Source organism: Giraffa tippelskirchi, chromosome 11 (genome assembly GCF_054371585.1).
Source record: "Giraffa tippelskirchi isolate mGirTip1 chromosome 11, T2T-mGirTip1v1.2.pri, whole genome shotgun sequence".
In the NCBI taxonomy this organism is placed as follows: Eukaryota; Metazoa; Chordata; class Mammalia; order Artiodactyla; family Giraffidae; genus Giraffa; species Giraffa tippelskirchi.
In genome coordinates, this window is record NC_137285.1 from 140,817,597 (window position 1) to 140,843,474 (window position 25,878).

The 25,878-nt window shown below is 37.7% G+C and overlaps 1 protein-coding gene across 12 annotated transcripts in view; it reads right to left on the reverse strand.

Annotated features, from left to right (window-relative positions):
• The window catches only part of LRRC4C (leucine rich repeat containing 4C), a 1,846,189-nt gene that overhangs the window by 388,818 nt on the left and 1,431,493 nt on the right, over positions 1–25,878 (reverse strand). The window contains exon 7 of one of the 12 annotated variants that reach the window (XR_014069608.1): positions 905–1,032. The exons of the other annotated variants lie outside the window; for them this stretch is intronic. The gene's annotated coding sequence lies outside the window, so the exon portion shown is untranslated. The remainder of the gene's footprint in view (positions 1–904; positions 1,033–25,878) is intronic. 12 annotated transcript variants of the gene reach the window in all.

Consider the following 25,878-nt stretch of genomic DNA (forward strand, 5'->3'; position numbering starts at 1 on the left):
GAGTCCATCTGCAATGCAGGAAACCTGGGTTCCATTCCTGGGTTGGAAAGAGCCCCTGGAGAAGAAAATGGCAACCCACTCCAGTATTCTTGCCTGGAGAATCCCATGGACAGAGGAGCCTGACAGGCTACAGTCTATGGGGTCGCAAGAGTCAGACACGACTGAGTGCTAAGCACACACAAGGTATGAAATAGACTTCTATTTATAATTTGGAACTGTGGGCTGTCACACTTCCTGGTTACAAACTTTTACCAGGTACTACAGAGTGATCAAGTTTCAGCAGGTTTAAGACCTTATTAAACATAAATTTCAGTATCCTGTGATGGATGAAGACATCTTTGATACATCATTAACAGAGAGGTTAGGTAGAATTTGGCACCTGAAGAGTCAGGGAGCAAAGAAATTCTAAAAGGTATGCACAATGCTATCTACTATCATATATGGAATTTTCGAGCTATTGTCAAATAGATCTAAAGCAACCTGATCCAAGATGTGCATTTTCATTACAAAGGAGAAACTAGCAATAAACTAATTAAAAATATGACCAGAATATATCTGAGTAATTAATTTAGAATCCTGTTCATAAAAAATAAGTTGTTCAGAGTATTTTTGTTTAATCTAGTTTCAAATTTTTACTGAGATCTACAAGTTCAAGAATTTCTTTTTATTATAAGAAAAAAACAAATTTATCTTGATTCATGGGAAAATGATAGACTGTAATACTATTTATTTACTTATTAATTTTATGATATCATTTTATTAGTGCTTTGCATTTTCTAAACTTTCCTACAAAATTATATAATCTCAAACCCATAATATTGTAAGGTTTGTAGATTATTATCAACATCCAAGCTATGGGTGAATAAAGTGAATTTCAAGATTTTAAGTAGCTATCCATACTCACATAGCAAATAAATGTTAAATTAGCTCTTGAAGTGAAGTCTTTCAGATTTCAAAGGCTACACAGAGTTCCAACTGCATCATCAGGCCAGGGAGCTATAAGAAAACCTCAGTCGTGGGAAAATATATTAGCTAGAAAAGAACAAACAGAATTTGCATGTGTCTAAGCACTTGGCAAATGTAACTTCAATTCTTCTGGCTTAACTTGAGTCATTTAAAGTCACAAGGGAAAAAAAAGGATAGAAAAATACCTACATTGACCTTCCTGGCACATTGTCCTTGCAACTCTGTAACTTGTACAGCAGAACCCATTAAATTTCTCTAGGTCTTTGACCCCTACTCAGATAAGAGACCACATATTTTCATGGGGGAAATACAAGAGTTTTTTGTCAGCAATTTATTTACAAAGTAACAGTGAATCAACCTTGCTAACAGACTATGGTATTATAGTTCTTCAATAATGGGTTCTTTTTTATTCAACAGTAATTTGGATGTTGTCTAGTATTTCATTTCTCCCAGAATTGAAACTTTTACCCTTGGCCCTATGACCCCCAGTAACGGAATCTTTTCTTTCTGCTGCTGGATCTCATGAATGTTGCCTGCCTGTTTGGGTTTTTGAATAACTGAATCCTAGATGAATTTCTCTGGTTTATACCTTGGACTTCTATACTTTGGATTCATTTTTGGACTTCTTGCTTTCTGTCCTTCCTACTTCCTGTGTCTTAAATCTGTGTCTTAAATCTTTCTGTGTCTTTCTGTGTCTTAAATCCTTCCTTAGAGCATGCTCTCTACCACTATGCCTGTCCAGGAGTTCATCCTTGTCTCACTAACTTTCCATGGCTGCCTAACTCATATTTTCAGCTTTTTCTGGTTTGAATTCTTTACCATCTAAGCTACCAGGGAAGAGCGATGACAAACTTAGCATGTTGAAAAGCAGAGACATTACTCTGCTGACAAAGATTCAGGGCTATGGTCTTCCCAGTGGTCACATACGGTTGTGAGAGCTGGATCATAAAGAAGGCTTTATGCCAAAGAATTGATGCCTTCGAACTGTGGTGCTGGGGAAGACTCCTGAAAGTCCCTTGGACAGCAAGGAGATCAAACCAGTCAATCTTAAGGGAGATCAACCCTGAATGTTCACTGGAAGGACTGATACTGAAGCTGAAGCTCCAGTATTTTGGTCATCTGATGCACACAGACAACTCATTGGAAAAGTCCCTGATGCTGGGAAAGATCAAGAGCAGAAGGAAGAGGGCATCGGAGGATGAGATGACTGGATGGCATTACCAATGCAATGAACATGAACTCGGGCAAACTCTGGGAGATGGTGAGGGACAGGGAGGCCTGGTGTGCCGCAGTCCATGGGGTCGCAAAGAGTCAGATAGGACTGGGCCACTGAACAACAGCAACAGCTGGTTTGGATGCTCTGAGGGCTGTCCAGTGGTATTATGAAGGTTTTGCCTTGATTTTTTTTTTTAATAGAGTACGATGTAACATAATTTTAAATGTTTGTAGGGTTTGTGAAGGTTCCATTTTCATTTTTTTAAAAAAGGAGCATGATAGATGAGAGTATCATATGTTTGGGGCTCAGATAGAGTTAGGTAAATCCATTTAATCACTACATAATTGAGGAAGCCACCTGGAAATAAATGGTTTCTTTCTTTTCTGTTAGCTTTATGTACCACATTGATAGTCACCAGGTCCTACATATTTTGTCCTTAATTTCTGTCAAGCTTGGCTTCACTGAGCCCATTGTGCTGCACTACTTTAGCTCAAGCCTTTGTAATTTTCCGCCTTTGTCACATAGAGACTTGTAACAGGCCTTCTTGCCGTAAGTTTTACTCTTTTTAAATTTCATTCACCTCACTTCTTCTGTGATCTCCCTTGATTTTACACATCATTCTCTGACTACTCACTTTTCAAAACTCAGTTTAGCTACTACCACTCATGGGAATCTTTAGATTTAGACTTTACTATTCTCTTTCTCTGTCCCACACATACTCACCAACTCTCTGGGTCAGGAGGATCTCTTTATATTATCCTGAATAATCCTGCCAAATATATTATCATTTATCATTCCCGGTTTTTGTTGTTTATATATGAATTTATCCTCGAGTATTTGAACTTATTTCTGTAAATCTATAGTTCCTAGTACTATACTTTGGACGTATTCACTACCCCCAAAACATTTGTTATGCAAAAATGGAAGTTACCACTGCAACTCTCAGAAACAATTGAGAACTCACAATAAGGGGAACTCTGCTTTATTCTTCAGTAACTTGTACTTGTTTACATCATTTCTTTTTTCAGTTCCAGCTGTGAGTCTAATATGTCAGCTTTCATTTACTGTTTGACTACCATAAGGCAACGAAATAGGATAATTTTGTTGACTAGAGTTTATGATTTCTGCTCTGATAAGTAGCAAGTGAACTGGTCATCCATTTATTCACTTATTCATTCAATACATATTTATTAAGTACTCACTATGTATCTGGACCTCTTTTAAGGAGACCTGGGTACCAAAAAATAGGCCTCCAAGTTCATAATATAATAGAAATGTACTGTTGTAAATGCCTACTCTTCCCCTCTGACTGTCTTATAGAAAAGGAGTTCCTCTATATATACAAATATATAAAAATATATACATATATTCATTCAAAGATATGAGTATATAAATAAATGACATGTGTAAGTAAAAATAAAACCTAGTAGTTTCAACACCGAATATTCAATCCCAGAATTTGGATCTGACTCACAAAATTCTGGATTTTTCTTTTCCTCTCTGCTCATCAGCAATACTTGGCCAAGCTCACAATGATGCTGTTATTATTAGATAAAACACTCATCTGCCTTTTCATCACTCCTATACCCAAAGCCATCACCTTGCATTAGTGGACACTGGCTATGACACAATGTCAGGCTGGGTTTCTCTAACGAAATTCTGGAAGCCTTTGGGATAACCTATTACTTGACCTTGTAGTGGATGCATGTATATTACCCCATCTCTGTTTTGAAAACCCCTATCCATAATGACTTGTCAGATTGCTAACGGAAGAAAAATTTAAAGGGGAAAAAACCTTAAGTTTTTTAATTTTCTAATACTCCTTCTATTCTCAACCCTAAATCAAGCCCTGAGGCTGAGGACTGAATTGCACTGCAGCTGCTGACCACATCACCTGGGGAAAATACTTCTCTTTTTCCACTGGCGAAGATACCAAAGGGAGTAAAACTAATTTTACATCTGAAAAATTTCTCCACATTTGCAACATAACTTATCCTGTCATGAGCATGATACCTCATCATATTCACAGTCCCACCCACAATGAAAGGGAGATTATACCAGGAAAGGACACAAGAAAGCAGGGATCTTGGGAACTATCTTAGAATCCTGCCTACCGTATCAATTACACCCTAAGTGTGTGTCAGTTGCTCAGTCGTGTCTGACTCTTTTTGACCCCGTGGACGGTAGCTCATCAGGCTCCCCTGTTCATGGAACTCTCCAGGCAAGAATACTGGAGTGGGTTGCTCGTCAGGTTCCCCTGTCCATGGAACTCTCCAGGCAAGAATACTGGAGTGGGTTGCCATTCCCTTCTCCAGAGGATCTTCCCCACCCATGGATTGAATCCAGGTCTCCTGTATTATGGGAAGATTCTTTACTATCTTAGCCACCAGGGAAGCCCTTAATAGACCCTAAGTTTTAATAATTCAGATGGCTTTGATCAATGCTATGAAAAGCAAATTTATATTTTAGATTAACACAGCTCATTAAGCTCAGAGACTACAGTGTCTTGTATATGCACTTGATTTTTCTAGAGACTTTCTTTAAAGAGTTGGCACCAGAGACTTCAGATAAAAACTTTAAGAGATTACGAAGCAGCTTACACACATAATTGAAAGTGTTTACAAAAAAGCAAGACTGTCATTTTATTTTGTTTATTTGAAAAATCTGTTGCTTTGAATTGTATTTCATTTACACATGTATCGCTCTACAACTGTGTCAGAGCTTTTCATTATTTGAAATATACTTCTAGAACCTTTTATTACATTTATGATTGGTTAATGGTTAAGAATCATTTAAAGAAGATTTTTCAGATGCACAAATTAAGACTATGAACGTCCATTTTGCTTTTAGCTGTGATGATTGATGCATTTGATTTACTTTGCATTTTATTTTTAAGAAGTTTGGAGAAGACATTTCCTTACAAAGATGATTTTCTTAGGTTTATTGAATTTTCTTTGATATCTCTTTTATTCTTTCCTAGTAACTAAGCCACCATCCAAGTTATTGTCTTTTTTTAGTAAATATTTCTTATTTCTTCCTCCTGCCCTTAGGATATTGACAAGGTTGCTTGCAAATAATTTATTCATTTTCTCCCAGGATGACATTATCTCTACTCCCAGAGAACCTTCTAGGTAGTAGAGTCGTGTCATTAACACCTAATTTCTACCTGTGTACCTCATAGACACACACACACACACACACACATACACTGCCATGAAATATCCAGATAGATACACAAAAGTTTGACCTATGCCTCACCTGAAAAAGTATACCCTCTCTCAGTCTGTGGTGATATACACAATGATGGTGAAATGGCCCAGGGTAGGCTATATGAGTCATCATAGAGACTGTTGCTAGAAATACTGAAGAATTTCTCGTTCTTCTGACTTGCTGAGATGTTAGTCTATCACCTGCAACTGCCAACGACCACCTCTGCAACTTTTGAATGTGAAGAAAGTCTACTTGAGAATAAATACAGAAGAAAACAGTGGCAAGATGTAGATACAGATATAAAAATAGATATAACATATATTTCTATGTATATAGCTATATACATATCTATGTATATATATGAATATAGAGATAGATGGATGGATAGATAGATAAACAGCCTGGTCTGTCTATACTCATAAATAATACATAAGAGAAAGAGTAATACTGCTACTAGTTTTAAGCCTCTAGATTCAGTTATATATTATTCACAATTGTATCTGTGTAATTTAAAGATATGCAAGCCAATGAAGTGTTTCATTTAAGCTAGCTTGGATTCCATTCCTGATATGTAAAACCAGAAAAATCTCAACCAGTACAACGCTTACACCAAGCATTGGTTACTAGAACACAAAACTGTAATGAAATAGGAAAAAGGAATATGAAAGGAAAACTGGGATGATCAAAGCAAGTGAAGATTTGCTCATGAAAATGACTGAGAGTTTTTCAGATTACATGGATTAAGGTCAAGAAGCAAGCACAATGTGACTAATGTGGACTCATTTTTATTCAAGTTGTTGAGACAAGTTCTACAATGCTGGAATATAAAGAAATTCTTGGAAGCTTTATTATGAAATATTAAAACAAAAGAACTAGATCACAAAGTAATGAATTACACAAATACTTTATAACATGCTCCACAATGAAAGCATGAATAAATTCTGAGTGTAAGCCTGAGCAATACCAACTTAAGTTATTTCGTCTACTTCAGTGGAAAGTTGTGTGCAAAATTGCTTCAGTTGTGTCTGACTCTTCATGACTCTATGGATGATAGCCTACCAGGCTTCTCTGGCCATGGGATTCTCTAGGCAAGAATACTGGCGTGGGTTGTCATGCCCTCCTCCAGCGGATCTTCCCAACTCAGGGATCAAACTCACGTCTCCTAAGTCCCCTGTATTGGCAGGCGTGTTCTTTATCAACAGCACCACTGGGGAAGCCCCATATTACCAGTTAGAAAGACCAAACAATTCTGGATGCTGACTCGCTTTTCTTAGCCTCCCTGAATCTCCTCTTTGTTGTTCTGCATCATATTCTAAATCTTGGGGGGCTAGCCTTGAATTTTCCTTTTCTTGGTTGCTTGCTTTCTGGCTTCTTTTTGGGTTTAGACAGTGAAAGTTCTTTGAAGGATTATCAGAGGTAATAGGATGACATGAGGGAATTAATTTTCTCCACCCTGTGGCTTGGCTGTGTTTATCAAATGAAGACCAACACTTCTTCCAGCCAGTCTACTCCATTCAGCTACTTCTCCACTAACAATTTTCTCTACTTTTCCTTACAGACCTAGGGATGGTAAGGACTTCTCAACATTGGGCTTCCTAGAAAGTTCTTAATTTCTCTAAAACTTGCCTAAGTCACTTGGATGAAGCGCGCCATCTGTTTTCTCACAGTATTCAACTTATTTTTATTTGTTCTTTATAATACATCCTGTAATTTTCAAATATTCTACAAAGTACATGCCTTGCTTTTAAAAATCAGAAGACAACAAATAATGTTTTGAAATATATTTTCTTAAAAAGTTCTGGTAAATATTTCTAGAAACTTGCAACTCAAGATAGAGACTAGCGATTTTGTTTGAGGAAAAGGAATGAATGTATGTTGACATTTTATACTGGGTGTCACATTAGGGGATTTCTATAAATTTTCTCATTTATACAAATGTAGGTTTCTGTGATTGTACTTTACATATGAAATCACTGAGACTTTGGTCATGTATCTAGCAAACAGAAGCAGCTTGAATTGCTGCTGATATACATATATATAATCAGTTGGTATATAACATGCATTGATAAGTTACTAAACTTACTAAACTAAGCTTGCTAAATATGAAATATATATGTATATATATATGTGTGTGTGTGTGTGTGTGTGTGTGTGTGTGTGTATATTTCTGCTCTTCTGGGAAAATAAGCACTCTTCTTTCCACTTTTAAAGTAGTAAAGAGTTGCTGAGCAGGTACTAGGCATCTTGTTAATGGAGACCCCACTGTATAGCAAACCACTGTCCAAAGTAATTTAATGCTGTAAATGAGCTCAAGGAATTTGAATTGAGACTCTGTGTTTGAATCCCAATTCTGTTGCTTGACTGTTATTTTAAACCTTACTAATCTTCAATTTTTTACCTGTAAACTATAGAAAATGATAGCTTCTCTCTCACAGGCAGTCTGAAATGATTAAAAATATACATGAGAAAACAGCACAAGGCCTAGGAGAGAGTGAAATAATATTATTAATTTAATAAATGAATTGGACAATTATTATTAATAATAGTGGTTTTTAATCCTGGAACTCCTGCTTATTGTACTCTAGAATATTTGAACAAATTATGCACATTTACATCAAAGTTTAATGGAAATTTCAAAGTTCAGGTTAAATATACTTCTACAAATATCATTATTTATACACTCAAATAGCATTTTTTTGGGTGCATAAAAGCAAGAAAAATCAAAATGGATAGAAAATAAAGACAGTGATAAAAGTTTGTTTCACCATGACCAAATATCTTGCCTGAATCCCCACATCTCTGAAAAATGCCATAGAGGTCACTGAATAATGCACCATGCCCAAACAAATACATTTTGAATAGAATAATATGCCAATGTCTCAGGAAAATGACACATAATTCACTAAATTATAATTCACTAAATCAAATCATGGAGGTTGAAAGAAATTGTCCTGAGTTTACATATTACATCTAAATTCTTCCCCTAAGATAATACTCAAGACTTAGAATGATGCTTTCAATACATGTGTGGGAAGGAGAGGATGGCCATGCAAGTCCTGACAGATCACTTAACAATGACAGAATATAGAACCACATCTAGTCAGGAAGCATCCACCTATTATTTTTCAACTATTGTTACTAGCTGTGTGCTTCATTTAATAAACTGGATAAAATAATCTTTCAGATTCTGTGTTGGAATGGGATTTAATTTCCACTAAGGGTGACTGCATTTCCTCAGAAAATAAAGAACATGAGACATAGTTGGTATTAAAGCTCCCAAGAAATATATCATTAATAACTATTAACAAGGATGAAGGAAAGAAGTAGGAAATATCTCCACTTTTATCTCCTAGACCTACATGATTTATTTTATATTTAGTCATTCATTTCAATGGACATGGATGCAATGTCTTCCTATGCGTTGTCTTTGGTCTGATCACAAGCTTTTGTAAACAATCACATGAAGAGATACAAAGTCATTTTAACACTTCACAGAGATTGTGGCCAGCTCTTCACTGTTCTTGTTTATTTTCACCAAATACTTAAATTCATCATCCTTAAGACTTGGAGGAAAGAATGTACCAGAAAAAAGCAAAAGGATCTGAATTTATGGCTGTCAATTAATTTCTGACTTCATGCACACCTGAGGGCTGTGAGAAACATCCATCTGTGACAAGGAGAATGATTAGAATCAAGTTCCTTTGGGGAGAGGAATGGGCCTCTGGAAGCTCTGAGAGGGTGTCTTTACCTATGTGACAGCTTGGACCCATGCTAATCCAATCACCGTCTGCCTCAAGGTATGAAATTGTGGTTAAGAGAGAGTAAGATCATATGAACTGGTATGTTTTCAATTCTGTTTTGAATTCACTAGAAAATCTGGAAGATCCCAAGAGCTCAGAATTCCACCAATTCCAAGATAACATTTATAAAAGCCCTAGAATTTGATGGCTATTGTCCTAGAGACAAAAGTTGAAAACAAATTGCATTTATCTTGATTTCCTCTCATCCTTCTTTAGGAACATCATGGTCCTCAATCTCTCTCCCACCTGCTGTTCAGGTCTTAGCTCTTGAACCACTGATTTGAGAGTGATGTGGGGAGGCAGAGGAGGATGGAGAAGAAAATTGGCTGTGTTAAGAAACATTGTTCCAAATTGTCAAAGCTAATGAATTAGCCCCCCTTAAAGAGAAAGAATGGATCAACTAAACTTTTAGCAGGTAATCTTCACTGATATTTTAATACCTCCAAGGCTTTTGAACTGTGGTGCTGGAGAAGACGTGTGTGTGTGTGTGTGTGTGTGTGTGTGTGTGTGACCTAAGAATTGGAGAAAACTCTTGAGAGTCCCTTGGATAGCAAGGAGATCAATTCTAAATCAGTCAATTCGAAAGGAAATCAAACCTGAATATTCATTGGAAAGACTGATGCTAATGCTCCAGTACTTTGGCCACCTGATGCAAAGAGTTGATTCATTGGAAAAGACCCTGATGCTGGGAAGGATTGAGGGCAGGAGGAGAAGGGGACGACAGAGGATGAGATGGTTGGATGGCATCACCGACTCAATGTACATGAGTTTGAGCAAGTTCTGGGAGATGGTGAAGGACAGGGAAGCTTGGCGTGCTGCAGTCCATGGGGTTGCAAAGAGTTAGACATGACTGAGGGACTGAACAACAATAACAAGGATATGTGCTTCTTATTAATAAAGGTGAAAGTGAAAGGAAATATTTGATAATTGCAAAACCTAAAAAAAATTAGTTAAAAATAGTGAAGTTAGGAAAGACACGGTACCCTGGATTTTGTGGAAGTCAAGGTCCTGCTCTGTCTGTAACAAGACATTACACCTTTATCACAGACCCTACTGCTGGATATTCTGGATGGACTAAAGGGCCATGCCAGTATGGGTCCCTCTGCTGAGTAGCTGACCCTGGGCCCCATCCAGACTTGTTTTGCGTTCTCAGCCACCTGGGCTCACCAAACCTAAAATCATCAGAACTTCAAACAGCCTCTCTTTGTATTTGGACTCTCATTTCTGAGGTGCTTGAGAAATGAAAGCCCAGGGATTAGATATTTGATGTAAGTTCAGAGAATAATCCTTTTTTCAAGCAGTAGATTCAATTCTTATGAACACTGAATACAAAACCTTAAAAAACCTTCTCAATATAAAAACTTTTATTTATAGACATTATTTCTGGCTTTCATTTTATGGTGTAAGAAAATGTATCTATTATAAAAGTGCATTAGCCTTTCAGTGTTTCTCTAAATTTAGTTTAAACTTAACTGACAAAATAAAATATAATCTTTATCTACATGATTAATCATTTTTTATTTTCAGCAAGACTAAGTTTGTGCAATTATTCTAGTGGCTATGGAGACCCCATTGTAGGGAGTTCAAATTCAAGGCATCTTAGCTATTCCTCTTTTGTACCATGAATGAGAATGATTGTATTCTGGTCCTGGAATTGACTCCTGAATAATAACTAGAGTTAAATGAGTCAACCTTTCTCAACCAATAAATTTGGAACATATACTACAAAACAATTGGGCTGGATGAATTCGAGGGTAGCAAACAAATTAAAAATCCTTTTGTCCATCCTTCCTCCCACACTATTTCCACTGCCAATGAAAGCTACAAAAAAATCAAAATGAACATGTTACTTGCATTTTTAAAATATTTTGAATTACATAGGTTTATTCATTTTATGAAAGATTTTTTTCACTTCCATGTTGAAAATCAGTATGATGAGAAGGAAAATATTTAGTGTTCTGAATTAGCAATACATGATTAAAAAACACTTATTCTTTTTGGCTTTTGTGGCCTTGGAAGATAAACTTAATCTATTTGGCGCTTAGTTTTCTCATAAGGAAAATGGTAATCATTGCTACTTAGTAATGTTGTGTTGAGAACTGATTCAGAATGTTTACCATGAAGCAGGTGTTGCAGAAATAATGCTAATGTTAAAAACAATTGTGATAATGCCTTAGTACAATCAAATATCTCAAGGGTGCTTATAATATGATGCTATTCATATTTCATACATATATACAGCATGACTTTGGAACCTATCTATCAGGCAAAGTGGCATTTACTACAAAAACAGCCTTCAGAACTCAATGATTGTGGATAAAGCCAGTCACCATCTAGAATATGTTTAACAAATGGGAACAATTTGAGGAGACAGAAAGTTAGCATTTTTCCTTCATTTTGCCCATGTGTGGTCTGTGGAATTTTTATTTCTACCTTATTAGTTTGGGAATAGATGGAATAATTGTGACTAAGGATTTATAACTCCTCTCCTGCTTCAAGCAGTTAACAAGAAGCAGGAACAACTGAAGGAACTATTTTCAGCTAGCTTGGCAGGGGAGCCTCCCTGCTGGAGAGGAGGGGAGAACACGGCATCAGCCTTGGCAGCCTTGATACCCAAACTGACAGCACTTAGGTGAACATCACGCCCCGGCTCTGCTGTCCAAAGAAATAACCTGTCAAACCCTTTGACTGAACTTATACAACGTCCATATGGCCACCGGGAAAATATTCTGACAGAGTCAGAAAATGCATCTGTGTTTTGAAGCAACTCATTCAGCAAGGGTCATGTGACTCAAGCAAACCAGCACATCACATCTCTGCTGTCTAGAGTGGCTTCTGATTAAAGTGGCCACGTCATTGACCACTGGAAAGAGTGCTCCTCCATAGTCCATATTTCTTTTAGGAGTAGAAAATGAACTATAATTGAGTTTTATGAGATTGATTCACAAGCTTCCATACCATTGACATGAACAACAGAATCACAAAAGATCTTTTCATTCCTACCCGAGATGATGATGATGATGATGGATGTAATGATATAAGCAAGCATGTTGAGAGGACAACAAAGAACCTATTAGAATGAAGGTCGACGAAACACATAGAAGGTCAAGGAAACACATTTCACAAGAAGGTGAAATGACTGGACCATAAAGAGGGCACAAGCCCTAGAAACAACAATAGAATTGGTCTCTGAAACTTGTTGGTGAAGAAACAACTCACCTCCAAAAGAAAGAAGGTCTTCCCTGGTGGCTCAGATGGTAAAGAGATCTTGCCTGCAATGCAGGAGAACGAGTTCGATCCCTGGGTTGGGAAGATCCCCTGGAGAAGGGAACAGCTACCCACTCCAGTATTCTGACCTGGAGGATTCCATGGACAGTGTAGCCTGGCAGGCTACAGTACATGGGGTCACAAAGAGTCAGACACGACTGAACGACTTTCACTTCACTTCACAATGGAAAGAAAGTAAACCAGCACAGGCCCCAGGCCATGATGACAGGTGGAAATTGGAAAGAACAGAGTGTTGGCTGATCCCTGGTGGGCCATGCTCAGATTCCCACCTATTAATATAAGATTCTGGGAAGTGGGAAGATTCTGTTTTACAAAGGTAAAATAGATAACTCAAACCTTTGTTTGTTTATCACAGGCATTTCCACCCACTTCCCAGAATCCTGATTCATGTTGAGGTTTGACAGAAAACAGCAAAATTCTGTAAAGCAATTATCCTTCAATAAAAAATAAATTAATTAAAAAACAAACAAACAATGGGGTAGTGTTTCATAGTGGGTGAGGCCATGGGTTCTGGATTCAGAGACAGCTGGTGTGTGATTTATTAGGTATGCGACTGTGGATCATTCACCTAACCTCTCTGATCTGAAACTTAATTATCTCTATGGATCCCAATGCCAACTTCATAAGATTGTCAGAAGGATTAAGCCTGAGAAAATCTCTAGAATACATTATCCAGACTATGATAGATATCGAAGTGAAAGTGAAAGTGAGTCGCTCAGTCGTGTCTGACTCTTTGCGATCCCATGGACTATACAGTTCAAGGAATTCTCCAGGCCAGAATACTGGAGTGAGTAGCCTTTCCCTTCTCCAGGGATCTTCCCAACCCAGGGATAGAACCCAGGTCTCCCGCATTGCAGGCGGATTCTTTACCAGCTGAGTCACAAGGGAAGCCCAAGAATACTGAAGTGGGTAGCCTAGCCCTTCTCCAGCAGATCTGCCCGACTCAGGAATCAAACCAGGGTCTCCTGCATTGCAGGCAGATTCTTTACCAACTGAGCTATGAGGGAAGCCCAGTGATAGATATTATCCATGGTTAAATAAGAACATTTGTGATTAGTTACGTGTATGTGTGCGTCTCTGTACATATGTAGCCTCTGTTCTATGACTAACAGTGTGTGAATAGTCTAGGGCATCTTTCATTCCTTAACCATGACTTGGTTTGCTTCTCTGCCTGGCTAGCCTCTCGTTCACCTAAAACCTAGGTACATAAGTCCCACTTTAAAAAAAAAGTGACTTTCCTGATTGGATATCAGAAGACTTTCTCCAATAGGTAAAAGAGGCACTGCACGCATTCTCCCTGACTTCAGCAAAGTGAGTATTTGGAGGGATCAGAACCCCACCCACAGCCTTGATAGTTTCAGACATATCAAGGGGTATCAGAGAAGTGACCCGAAAGTTGAGGAGGCATGAGCTTAACATCAGGTGACAAGTGTCTTATTCATGATCCCTAATGCTTGAGAAAAAAGAAAAAGAGGTATAAAAACATAGCACAGCGAGGCTAATTCTATTGTCAGCTGTTACTCAGCTACCGGAGAAGGCAATGGCACCCCACTCCAGTACTCTTGCCTGGAAAATCCCATGGACAGAGGAGCCTGGTAGGCTGCAGTCCATGGGGTCACGAAGAGTTGGACACGACTGTGCGACTTCACTTTCACTTTTCACTTTCATGCATTGGAGAAGGGAATGGCAACCCACTCCAGTGTTTTTGCCTGGAGAATCCCAGGGACGAGGGAGCCTGGTGGGCTGCTGTCTATGGGGTTGCACAGAGTTGGACACGACTGAAGCGACTGAGCAGCAGCAGCAGCAGCAGCAGCACTCAGCTACTAAACTATCACCTAGTTGCAAATTTAGGTCTGTTTGGCTCATACCCATGCTTTCCACAAGATAGTATCTTGCTGACGCCTAGTGCATGACTTTTGAACTGTTTCAGTCTTTCCTCTTTCTCCCTCTACACATGCTTTTTTGCTACCTGGTAGTTCCCACTTTAGTAAACTTCTACTTCTGTTAAGATATGCAAAAACATTACCTCAATGAACGTTTCTAAACTCCAGGACAGAACTAAACACTTCTTCAGTTTCAAAGCACCTTTTCTTAAATCCATATTAAAGCATATAACACAGTGTTCATGGCTATACTCCCAGTACTACCTGCAACAATGCCTGGCATATAATACACGGTCAATAAATATTAGTTTAATGAATGAATTGCATTTTAATGATTTATATGCAGCCTCTCTCTCTTTATTGACACTGAAATTCTTAAGAATAGTGTAACACCCATTTGCTAAAAATGTTGAACTAGTTACTGTGAAACACTGAAAGAATATTAGTATATTTTCTATGCCCATTCTCAGATATTGACAAGCCCAAAGCAATCTAATCACAACGCTTCAGTTTAATTATATTATTCAGTTTAAGGCTTCTCCACTTCCTGCCACAAACCTTGGCAAGATCCAGACCTCACAAATTGAAAAGGATAAGTGAACAAGATCTGTGAACCACCATTTTACCCTACACTTACATTTCTAATTGTATCTTCTCAAGGGTTTGGTTCAGCTGAGAGTGATAATTAGAGGGAAAGGGGTTAAAAAATCGTATTGCTTTGGTGTAGGTGTAATCTGGATTTGCGGAGAAGGCAATGGCACCCCACTCCAGTACTCTTGCCTGGAAAATCCCATGGACGGAGGAGCCTGGTAGGCTACAGTCCATGGGGTCACTAAGACTCGGACACGACTAAGCGACTTCACTTTCACTTTTCCCTTTCATGCACTGGAGAAGGAAATGGCAACCCACTCCAGTATTCTTGCCTGGAGAATCCTAGGGACGGCGGAGCCTGGTGGGCTGCCGTCTATGGGGTCGCACAGAGTCGGACACGACTGAAGCGACTTAGCAGCAGCAATCTGGATTTGATGTCCTCAAAAGAGTGAATGCCTAGGTGCTGGTTTTTTTCTCTTAAAAGAAATTTTGTGGGCTCTTTTGTGATACTGCATGGATGCCTTAGTTTAGTCTGCTATAACCTATAACAAACTGCCATTAATGGGTAACTTAAAAGAAAACATTTAACTTTCACAGTTCTGGAGGCTAGGAAATTCAAGATCAAGGGGTCATAGATTCAGGGTCTGATAACAACTCACTTCCTGGTTCATACATGGCCCTCTTCTCACTGTGTCCTTGCATGGCAGAAATAGCCTGAGAGAATGGGCTAAGGTCACTTTATAAGGGCACTGATCCCATTCATGAGGACTCCACCATCATGACCTAATTACCTCTCATCCAAAGGTCCCATCTCCCATACTATCACTTTAGGGGTTAGAATGTCAACATGTAAATTTTGGGAGGACACAAATATTTAGTCACTGCACTGTTTTTGTTTTGTTTTGTTTTGTTTTGCAACATTTCATATGTTTTAGTACACTTTCTAGCTTACCACCTATCAGCTCACTTTTCAGAGATTTTCTGGCAGTAAACTCTGATCTCTTATGGAGAAGATATGCACAGATTTTCAGTAATCCATTCCAAAGAAATTGTCATTATTAATCTTTTTCATCTATTAGTCTATTTTAATAATAAGCATGGGTGGCAAATGCTTATCAATTATTTTTGACCATAATTCCAAGATTTACACTTCCCATTTTTTTCCTGTTTGTTTCAAAATGTACCAACTGGCATGTTGAAAAGACCTCATGCATATTAAATGATTAATAAATGGATACATTGATAAATAGATGTGGAAGGAAAATATATAACCAAAAGATTATATATTTATACAGAGATATAAATATCCTGTATATAAATCCTTCTGACAGAAAGGGGGTGAAGAAAGAGGGTAGTTGGAAATAAGATTGACGCTATTGAGGAAAGTCGTAACTATCCATCCTTAGTTCTCATATACACAGGCTCAGAGTAATAGAGCATTAAGAGTCTATTCTCCAAGTGGACAGAAAAGAAGACCTTTGTTTTGCAGACTCCACATATAAGTGCAATCATAAGGTATTTGTCTTTCTCTGTCTGACTTATTTCACTTGTATAATATTCTCTAGATCCATCAATACTGTTGCAGATAACAAGATTACATTCTTTTATATGGATAAGTAATAGTCTATTCTGTGCGTGTATTACATATATGCATATATATGGTATATCTCATTTCACTTATATACAGAGTCCATCATGTGAAATGCCAGGCTTGATAAAGCACAAGGTGGCATCAAGATTACCGAGAAAAATATCACTAATCTCAGATACAAAAATAACACCACCCTTATGGCAGAAAGTGAAGAAGAACTAAAGAGCCTCTTGATGAAAGTGAAAGAGGAGAGTGAAAAAGTTGGCTTAAAGCTCAACATTCAAAAACCCAAGATCATGGCATCTGGTCCCATCACTTCATGGCAAACAGATGGGGAAACAATGGAAATAGTGACAGACTTTATTCTTGGCGGCTCCAAAATTGCTGCAGATGGTGACTACATCCATGAATTAAAAGATGCTTGCTCCTTGGAAGAAAAGTTATGTCAAATCTAGACAGCATATTAAAAAGCAGAGACATTACTTTGCCAACAAAGGTCCATCTACTCCAAGCTATGGTTTTTCCAGTAGTCATGTATGGATGTGAGAGTTGGACTAGAAAGAAAGCTGTGTGCTGAAGAATTGATGCTTTTGAACTGTGGTGCTGGAGAAGACTCTTGGGAGTCCCTTGGACTGCAAGGAGATCAAAGCAGTCAATCCTAAAAGAAATCAGTCCTGAATATTCATTGGAAGGACTGATGCTGAAGCTGAAACTCCAATACTTTGGCCACCTGATGTGAAGAACTGACTCATTGAAAAAGACCCTGATGCTAGCAAAGATTGAAGGCAGGAAGATAAAGGGATGACTGAGGATGAGATGGTTGGGTGGCATCACCAACTCGATTGACATGAGTTTGAGCAAGCTCTGGGAGTTGGTGATAGACAGGGAAGGCTGGCGTGTTGCAGTCCATGCGGTCGCAAAGAGTCGGACTCCACTGAGCGAGTGAGCTGAACTGATTATCACGTAATGATAATCATTTAGGTTGCTACCATAACTTGGCTATTGTAAATAATGGTGCAATAAACAGAGGGGTATACATATCTTTTCAAATCAGTGTTTTTGTTTTTCTCTGCTAAATATCCAGAACTGGAATTGCTGGATTGCAAGGTAGTTTTGTTTTTAATACTTGAGGAACTTCCATACTCTTCACCATAGTGACTATACCAATTTATATTCCCACCCAATTTACAACAGTGCATAAGGGTTCCTTTTGCTCTACATCCTTATCAACACTTGTTATTTTTTGACTTTTGAATAATAGTAAATCTGACAGGTGTGTTATGATATCTCAGTGTGTTTTTGAATTACAGCTCCCTGATGATTAGTGATGTTGAGCATCTTTTTGTTTGGGTCTGATGGTCATCTGTATGTCTATTTAGGTCCTCTATACAAGGACTCAAAGTTTTAGATTAGGCTGAAGTGAGTTTGGAAAAGGAAAATATTAACACAGAATTCCAGAAAATTTCAGCTACATTGTGGGCTGGAATAACTATTTTTGGCTTAAGGTAATATTAAATTACGATTTCATACATGGTTTTATTAGCTGCTTGTTTGTTGAGTTCCCTGGAATGCATTCTTAGCAAAACATTTGCCATTGCCATCTTCTGTTTTATTTTGAGGACATGAATGTTTCCTCTCCCTGAGCAAAAGCCTGACAAGGTCCATGACTTTTCTGGCTCCCTCTTCAATAGTAGCAGTCCTAGGATCAATTTAAGTAACACATTGTTAGCATTTTCAGTCCTAACTATTAATCAAAATGTCATATTTAATTTAGCATGTCTTTTTTTTTTTTTCCTTCCACAGTTTGGGTCAGCTTTGGGCTCAAGTCCTGTAGTGGGTGAAGAAAAGGATATTATTTTATCCTGTGGACTCTTAATTCTTTCTCTACTTTCTAACTGTTGATTTAATTTAAGGTTTGGGCAGAAGGGACGAAAACAGGTAAGGATGTATGTTGTTTTTCAGTTGCTAAGTCGTGTCCAACTCTTTGTGACCCCATAGACTGTGGCACACCAGGCTCCCTTGTCCTTCACTATCTTCCAGAATTTGGTCAAATTCATTTCCAATGAGTCAGTGATGGCAGCTAACCATCTCATCTTCGCTTTTTATTTGACTGGTGGCTTGCAGTTCTATTCTGAGGCAGATGATTAAATCTGGAGACCATGAATGGGTCTGGCTTGTGTTTTCTCTGATACAGAGGTTTTCATTTGCATCTTAGGTTTAATTGTTGACTTCCTACCACTTGCAGTTGCCTTAGCCCAAACAGATGTATGTGTATGGGGCTAACGTGTTTTGCTCTGCTTTTATTCTACCCCTTTTCCTGTCTCATGTCTCTTTCTGCCCAGGTCTCACTTTCTTAGATGGTTTTACCAAGCAATGTCCAAGACAACTTCTTTTGAGTTGTAGCCCAGTATGAACACTCTTACTTACTTGTACCCCATCAACACTGAGAATGAATATTTACCTCAATTCAGGACATGACATTCTTTTGGTTCTACGTCCAAATAAATAGCCTTTCTTTTTTTAACCTTCCAGATTTCCTGCCTAAAAGGCAAACCCCACCCCAGAGTTGACTTCAGTTTTCCAAAGTGTGCGTCAAGCATCAGCCCCCAAACGTGGGAAGCAAATTTCAGTGTTACAGTATCTGGAGGATCCTCTTGAAACCCACTTCTCACTTCACTAGGTTTGGAGTGAGAAAGAACAGATCCCGGTTCTTCTCTCAAAGAGGAGGTGGAAAGGCAAAGCCCCACAAGAGCTTCCTTCAAGTAAAGCTCATTTGCACACACACACCCCTCTTTTTTTCCTTCAGATTCTGAATCCTATTGCTATATACTTAATCTAGTTGGAAGATTCTGAGAGGTCTGAAACTGGTTTTCCCTAATTCCTTTTGAAAATCTACACATGGAAAATTGGCGTTGGAATTTTGCATCTATTTTATCTTGTAATTTTCCTGTTGTTGTTGTTCAGTTGCTAAGTCATGTCCTGCTTTTTGTGACCTCTTGGACTGCAGCACGCCAGGCTCCTCTGTCCTCCACCACCTCCCCAAATTCACATCCACTGAGTCAGTAAAGTCATCCAACCATCTCATCCTCTACTTCCCCTTCTTCTTTTGCCTTCAATCTTTCCAGCATCAGGGTCTTTTCCAATGAGTTGGCTCATCAGATCAGGTGGCCAAAGTATTGGAGCTTCAGCAACAGTTCTTTCAGCGAATATTCAGGATTGATTTCCTTTAGAATTGATTATTTTGATCGCCTTGCAGTCCAAGAGACTCTTAAGGGATTTCCATCTCTTTAAGAATTTTCCACAGTTAGTTGTGATCCACACAGTCAAAAGCTTTAGTGTAGACAGTGAAGTAAAAGTAGATTTTTTTTTTTTCTAGAACTCCCTTGCTTTCTCTGTGAATCAATGAATGTTGGCAATTTGATCTCTGGATCCTCTGCCTCTTCAAAACTTCAGCTTGTAATCTGAAACATACTGTTGTACAAGTGGATACACAGATTCAAGATTCAACAGATTTAGACTGAACTTTCAGAGCTTACACTATATGTAAGTTAGAAATGTTCTATGTTTGGAAAAGTAGCTATGCATTTACTATGTTCTTTATATTCACTTGCATTTAGTGTCTCTATTTTTTTAAACTGGCTTAATGATGCCAGTTAATTCAGCTAATTCAAGTTAATTCAACTTGTAGTGATGAGATGAGGGGGAGGTATTAGATGCTCTGACTCTCTGGTAAGCAGTTTCTTTGCCTTTCTGGTTTCTTTGAGAGTGCAAGAGCTGGCAGACCAGAAGCAGCTGTGTGGCTTTCATCTGAGCAAAAATCTGAAACTACTGGATAAAAATTTCTCATTTTACTCCCTTCATACAGTTTCAGTAAACTGAATTAGTCTATTTCATTACACGAAAATTCCCTCTGATGAGTAAAATAGCTACTAATGGATAAAGCTATAAACAATTAGATAAAGCAAGTTACTAAAAATCTATATTCGTCTGCTTCAACAACCAAGGGAAATGTGGCCCAAAGAAAATGGTATCTGCTTTCTTCCCCTACTGCCCCAAGGTTTAGCTGTGAAAATCTGTATCAAACAACCATCTTTTCTTGTCATTTAAAAAATAATCTTAATATTTGTATAGAGAATAATGATGACAACAATATGAAAAGGAATTGGTGGGATTAACCCTGTCAGACATAAAGTATCTCAGAATATTGGTGTAATAAAAGCAAAGAGCACTGTCACAGAGATAAACTAACAGATAAAGGAATATTTTAAAATTGCAAGACACTTTTTAAAATAATTCAGCATATGATAATAGGTGTTTAATCCAGATGTCATAACCCAGTAGAAATTTAAATAATTATTTAGGATTATTTAATAAATAATGCTAGAACAAATAGTTATTAATCTGAGGAAGTATACACACACATATGTAAAACATATGGGATGTATCTACCTAAATATATATACTTAATGTTTCACCAGACAGTAAATTCTAGTTAAATCAAGACTTAAAGCTGAAAAAGGAAGGTAATACAATTTACTAGGATAGCATATACAAAAGAAAATCAAGTTACTAATACTGGAATTGAGATTATCTTCATAAATACACCAAGAAAAGCAAATGTCTTAAAAAATGATAAGTAAGTTAGCATTAAAAATTTTTCAATAGCAAAATTATTAATACATACATTGTCATTGAGGATAATAATAACTAGGGAACATGCATAACAAATGATCAGATCAGACAAAACACCTGTTTTAGATGTATACCATGACGGTGGTGATTTAGTTGCTCAGTTATGTCCAACTCTTTGCAACCCTATGAACTGTAGCATGCCAGGTTCCTCTGTCCATGGGATTTTCCAGGCAAGAATACTGGGGTGGGTTGTCGTTTTCTTCTCCAGGGGATCTTCCTGACCCAGAGATAGAATCCAGGTCTTGTGTCTTACAGGAGTCTCATGCATTGCAGGTGGATTCTTTACCCACTGAGCCACCAGGGAAGCCACAGAAGTATATCATGAAAGCTCACAAATCAAGAAGAAACCCCCCAAACCCAAAAGAAAACTAGACATGAGATATACAAAATTCAGCTTTCTAAAAATAAAATCAAAATAACTCTAAATATATAAAAAGATGGTCAACTTCATGCTAATTGAGAGCAAATTAAAACAGTGAGATTTTTTTCATGATTGAGATGAACAAGAATAAAAACTAATGAATATATTCAGTGTTGGTAAGAGTATAGGGATAGACAGTCTTGTGCTACTGATGGATATGTTGGAAACATTTTGAAAAGCAATATGGTAATGCCTACCAAAATTGTAAATGTGAATCACCTTTGAATAAGTTTTTGGAGTTTAGACTAATGAACTACTTTTAGCAATTTAAGCTAGAGATATATTGGTGTTAAAGATGTTTATTTTTATATTGATAATAACCATACTGGGGAAAAACATAAATGCTCATCAATAAATGGGCCAGATTTAAATCCTGATATTCCTCCAATGGAATACTCTGAAGCAAATGAACTCCATATAGTCACAAATGGCAAAAGCATGTAACAGAATAAGAGATATAGAATGGGCCCAATTATGTTAAAAAAAAAAAAAATTGCTTAGGAAAAAAAAAGCTAACACCATACTAGTAATGGTGACTTAGTCCAAAGATGGAGTTGAGAGCAAGAGGAAGAGGAACAATTTACTTTTACTCTGTGCTTTTCTGTAGTTTCACTACTTTTTGCAAAAGAACGTGTCACTATATGATACAAGTCACATAAAACAGGAAGAAACATATAGAAAGAAGGTTTAAATGCCTAGATTTAAACAAAGCATTTATAATATGATGCTGTCTGATGCAACCCACTCCAATATTCTTGCCTGGAGAATCCCATGGGCAGAGGAGCCTGGCAGGCTACAGTCCATAGGGTTGCAGAGTCAGACATGACTGAAGCAGCTTTGTACGCACTGGCTGATGCAATAGAATTTAAATTATGGAATTCTGCCCCCAAAACCTTAGCCCACAAAGAAATAAAGTGCCCAGTCAGCAGTTAGCAAATCTATTAACCAGGTCAAGATGAAACTATACCTTCTCATCTTTATTCAAAATGGATTAGTTCTAGAGAAAAAATTTTTTTAAATCAACTTTGAGAATGGCAAATCTTATTAAAGAAATTCACCCTAAGTTTCAAGTTGGGAGGTCTATGCATGACTACTTGTAGACACTAATTGTTACGCTTTGTGACAGACTTTAACGATTATTGGTTCCACTATTTATCTTCCGAGGCTGCTGGGTATATTATGCAAAATAATAAATGTGAAAATGTTGTCAAAGGGTACATTCTAGGTAATTATTATTGTTCGAGTGTTGGCTTAAGGCACAAAAACATCATCATAAGTAATAACCATGAGTTTTAACAATTGCAGCTATTAAAATAAAGAAATACTGCTTTTGGCCTCTCAAAACTGACAAAGATTTAAAAAAAAAAAAAAACTCGATAAATTCAGTGTTGTGGAGGAGTGGAATTGGTTGTCTCTCTGGAAGGCAATGTGGAAATTCGTGTTAACATGTTTTAAAATAAGCAGATCCATTGAACCAGTAATTCCTTAAGAATATATCTCGAGGAAATAATTTATAGGTATTTAATTCCAGTATAATTATAAGATAGCAATAAATTAGAAATGATCTAATAGCCAACAATAGGAGACTGGTTAAATAATTATGGTGTTTCAGGTAGTCATTAAACATAATTCTGTAGGAAATTTGAAAATATACATGGGATATTTTAAAATAAAAAATTAATAATGTATGTACAGTGTGATTTCATTTTGTTAAAATTTTAGCTTTAAAGATCAATGAAGTTGAGATGAGTGAAATAACTTATTGATGTTAACAATGCCACTAAAACAAACACACATACAAAATGTCTATAATAAAGATCCTTTAACTCAACATTTACAATGTGACAGGAAATTTGCATAAAACAATTTATGTAGGTGTAATCAGATGGCAGGTGAGACCAAAGTCAATCTGAGGCATGACTGAGACATTGGAAGAGCCAGGCCTCTCTCCCTCCTCCTGTGGCCTCAGGGCCTCTTCTCTCCACCTGGACCCTGGATTCTTCCCTAGGTCTCTCTAGAAGAGTTCCTGGACTCTCTGCATGACATTTTAGTATTCCCCAAAGCACAAAAGTGAAAGCTACTGGGACACCTTAAGGACTGGTCCCATCACTGGCACGATGTCACTTCTTACATGTTCTACGGATAAAGTGAGTCATATGGAAGGGGACTAGCCAAGGGCATGAATCCAGGAGATGGCGTTCTTCGCAAGTCAGTCTTGGACAATAGATACCACATTACAGGAACTGACAGTCACAGTGTGAAGACCAGGAAGACAATGGTAAGTAAATTCATATGAGATTGCTGCCCTCAATGAGCTCATAGTCTAGTGAGCAAGAGAAACATCAGTCAAAAAAATAATTCCACTATAATAACTGCTGTAAAGGGCAGGTACTGCTGTTCTCAAGTGGGTTTTTATGCTATTCAAAGAGGTCAGAAAATGCTTCTGGGGGAAATAGAGCTAGAGTTTATGGTAAGGGTGGATACCTTAACGCTACATGACTAGGGGATGGGGTAAGCATTCCAGCAAGAGGAAATAGCACAGAAAAAGTCATAGCAAGTACCCGACACTGAAAAAAATGGAAAGAGTTGTAGATGAACGTGTCTTTTGGGGTCAGTGTAAGAGCAGGCTGGAGGAGAAGACAGAAGTCTTGTTTTGCCTTCATTTAGAGCAACGGGGAGCTAGTGAAAGGGTTCGAAAGTACAAGATGACAGGATTAGTCTTGTATTTGGAAAAGATCCCTCTGACTGCAGAGTGGAGGTGATTATATGAGTGCCTCAGAGATGACTTGATTCTACCTGGGAGCATATTGCAACCCTTCAGGTGAGATGTGATCTTCCTCTATCTCAGACATCTTAGAAATGCCGGATTCATGAAGGACGGGCACTCTCAGAATTTCTTTCATTTCCTTTATAATCAGTTTTTCAGCTTCTATTTTCTTTTTCTTACTCAAATAAAAGTGATTCAGGATCCAAAACAACTCACATGAGAGGGTGATCAAAATCCATCAAATGTAGTACAGAATATCTACAAGGCAGGCAAGAAAAGGAGCCAAACTTGATTTGCTTTCAACTCTCAATTCTTTCAGTCATCACCCGCAATATAAATCCTCTTTAAGTTTCCAATAAGATGAACAAGGATTCCTTACTTTTCTTTTTTTTTGTTTGTTTGCTTTAAATCAAGTCCTAAACACTCTTGGGCTTCCCAGGTGGCTCAGTGGGAAAGAATCCACCTGCCAATGAAGGAGACGTGGGTTCGATCCCTGGGTCAGGAAGATTCCCTGGAGAAGTAAATGGTAACCTACTCTACTATTCTTGCCTGGAGAATCCCATGGACAGAGGAGTTTGGCAGGCTATAGCCTATGGGGTTGTATGGAGTCAGACATAACTTAGTGACTAAACAAACAGCAACAACAAACTTTCTTATCAATTTTCCCACTCTTCCAAAGGGAATCATTCCTTGTTGCAAAGAGTGACACAGACATGGACTCAAACCTTGCTCTGCTGGGTGAACTTACATAATAAGTTCATGAACCTCTCTGAACTTCAATATTTTTATCTGATAACAATATAAAGAGCTTAATAGTATATGGCCAAAGTGTTACAATAAGTCAGCCAGATGATGCATGCAAAGGACTTAGCCCAGTGCAGTACATCCTGGTGGTTATGAGATATACTTTGAAGCCAAATCAATGTTGGCTCAATTCCCAGCTTTGCCATTTATTAGCTCTATGGCCTTGAGCAAGTGGTGTGCTGTACTGCAGCATCATTTTTTTTGTAAAATGCGTATAAACATAATATCACTTTATAGTGTTTTTATGAGGATTACTTGACAAAAGCCATAGGAAGTATTAAATAGAGTAACTGGCACACAGCCAACATTTAATAAGTGGTAACTGCTGTTATTATAAAAATTATTAGCACTCAATACATTTAATTCAATTCTGCTTTCCCATTTCACTAGAACATTTTTCCCATACATCATCTTCCCATAATTGCCAGCAACTTCCCTTATAGGCTACACATTCTCTTCCATCTCTCTTTTCATCCTTCCTTCCCTCCCTCTCTCAAAATCGGGACAACCGAAACAGTGAAATTATTGAAACAATCCAAAAACTTAAAAATTCAAAATGTTAATTTTAGAAAAGTAAATTATTAGAATACAGGGGGAAAAGTTATAATTTGAAAAATGATCAAAATTTTTTTTTCATTTGTGTTACTGA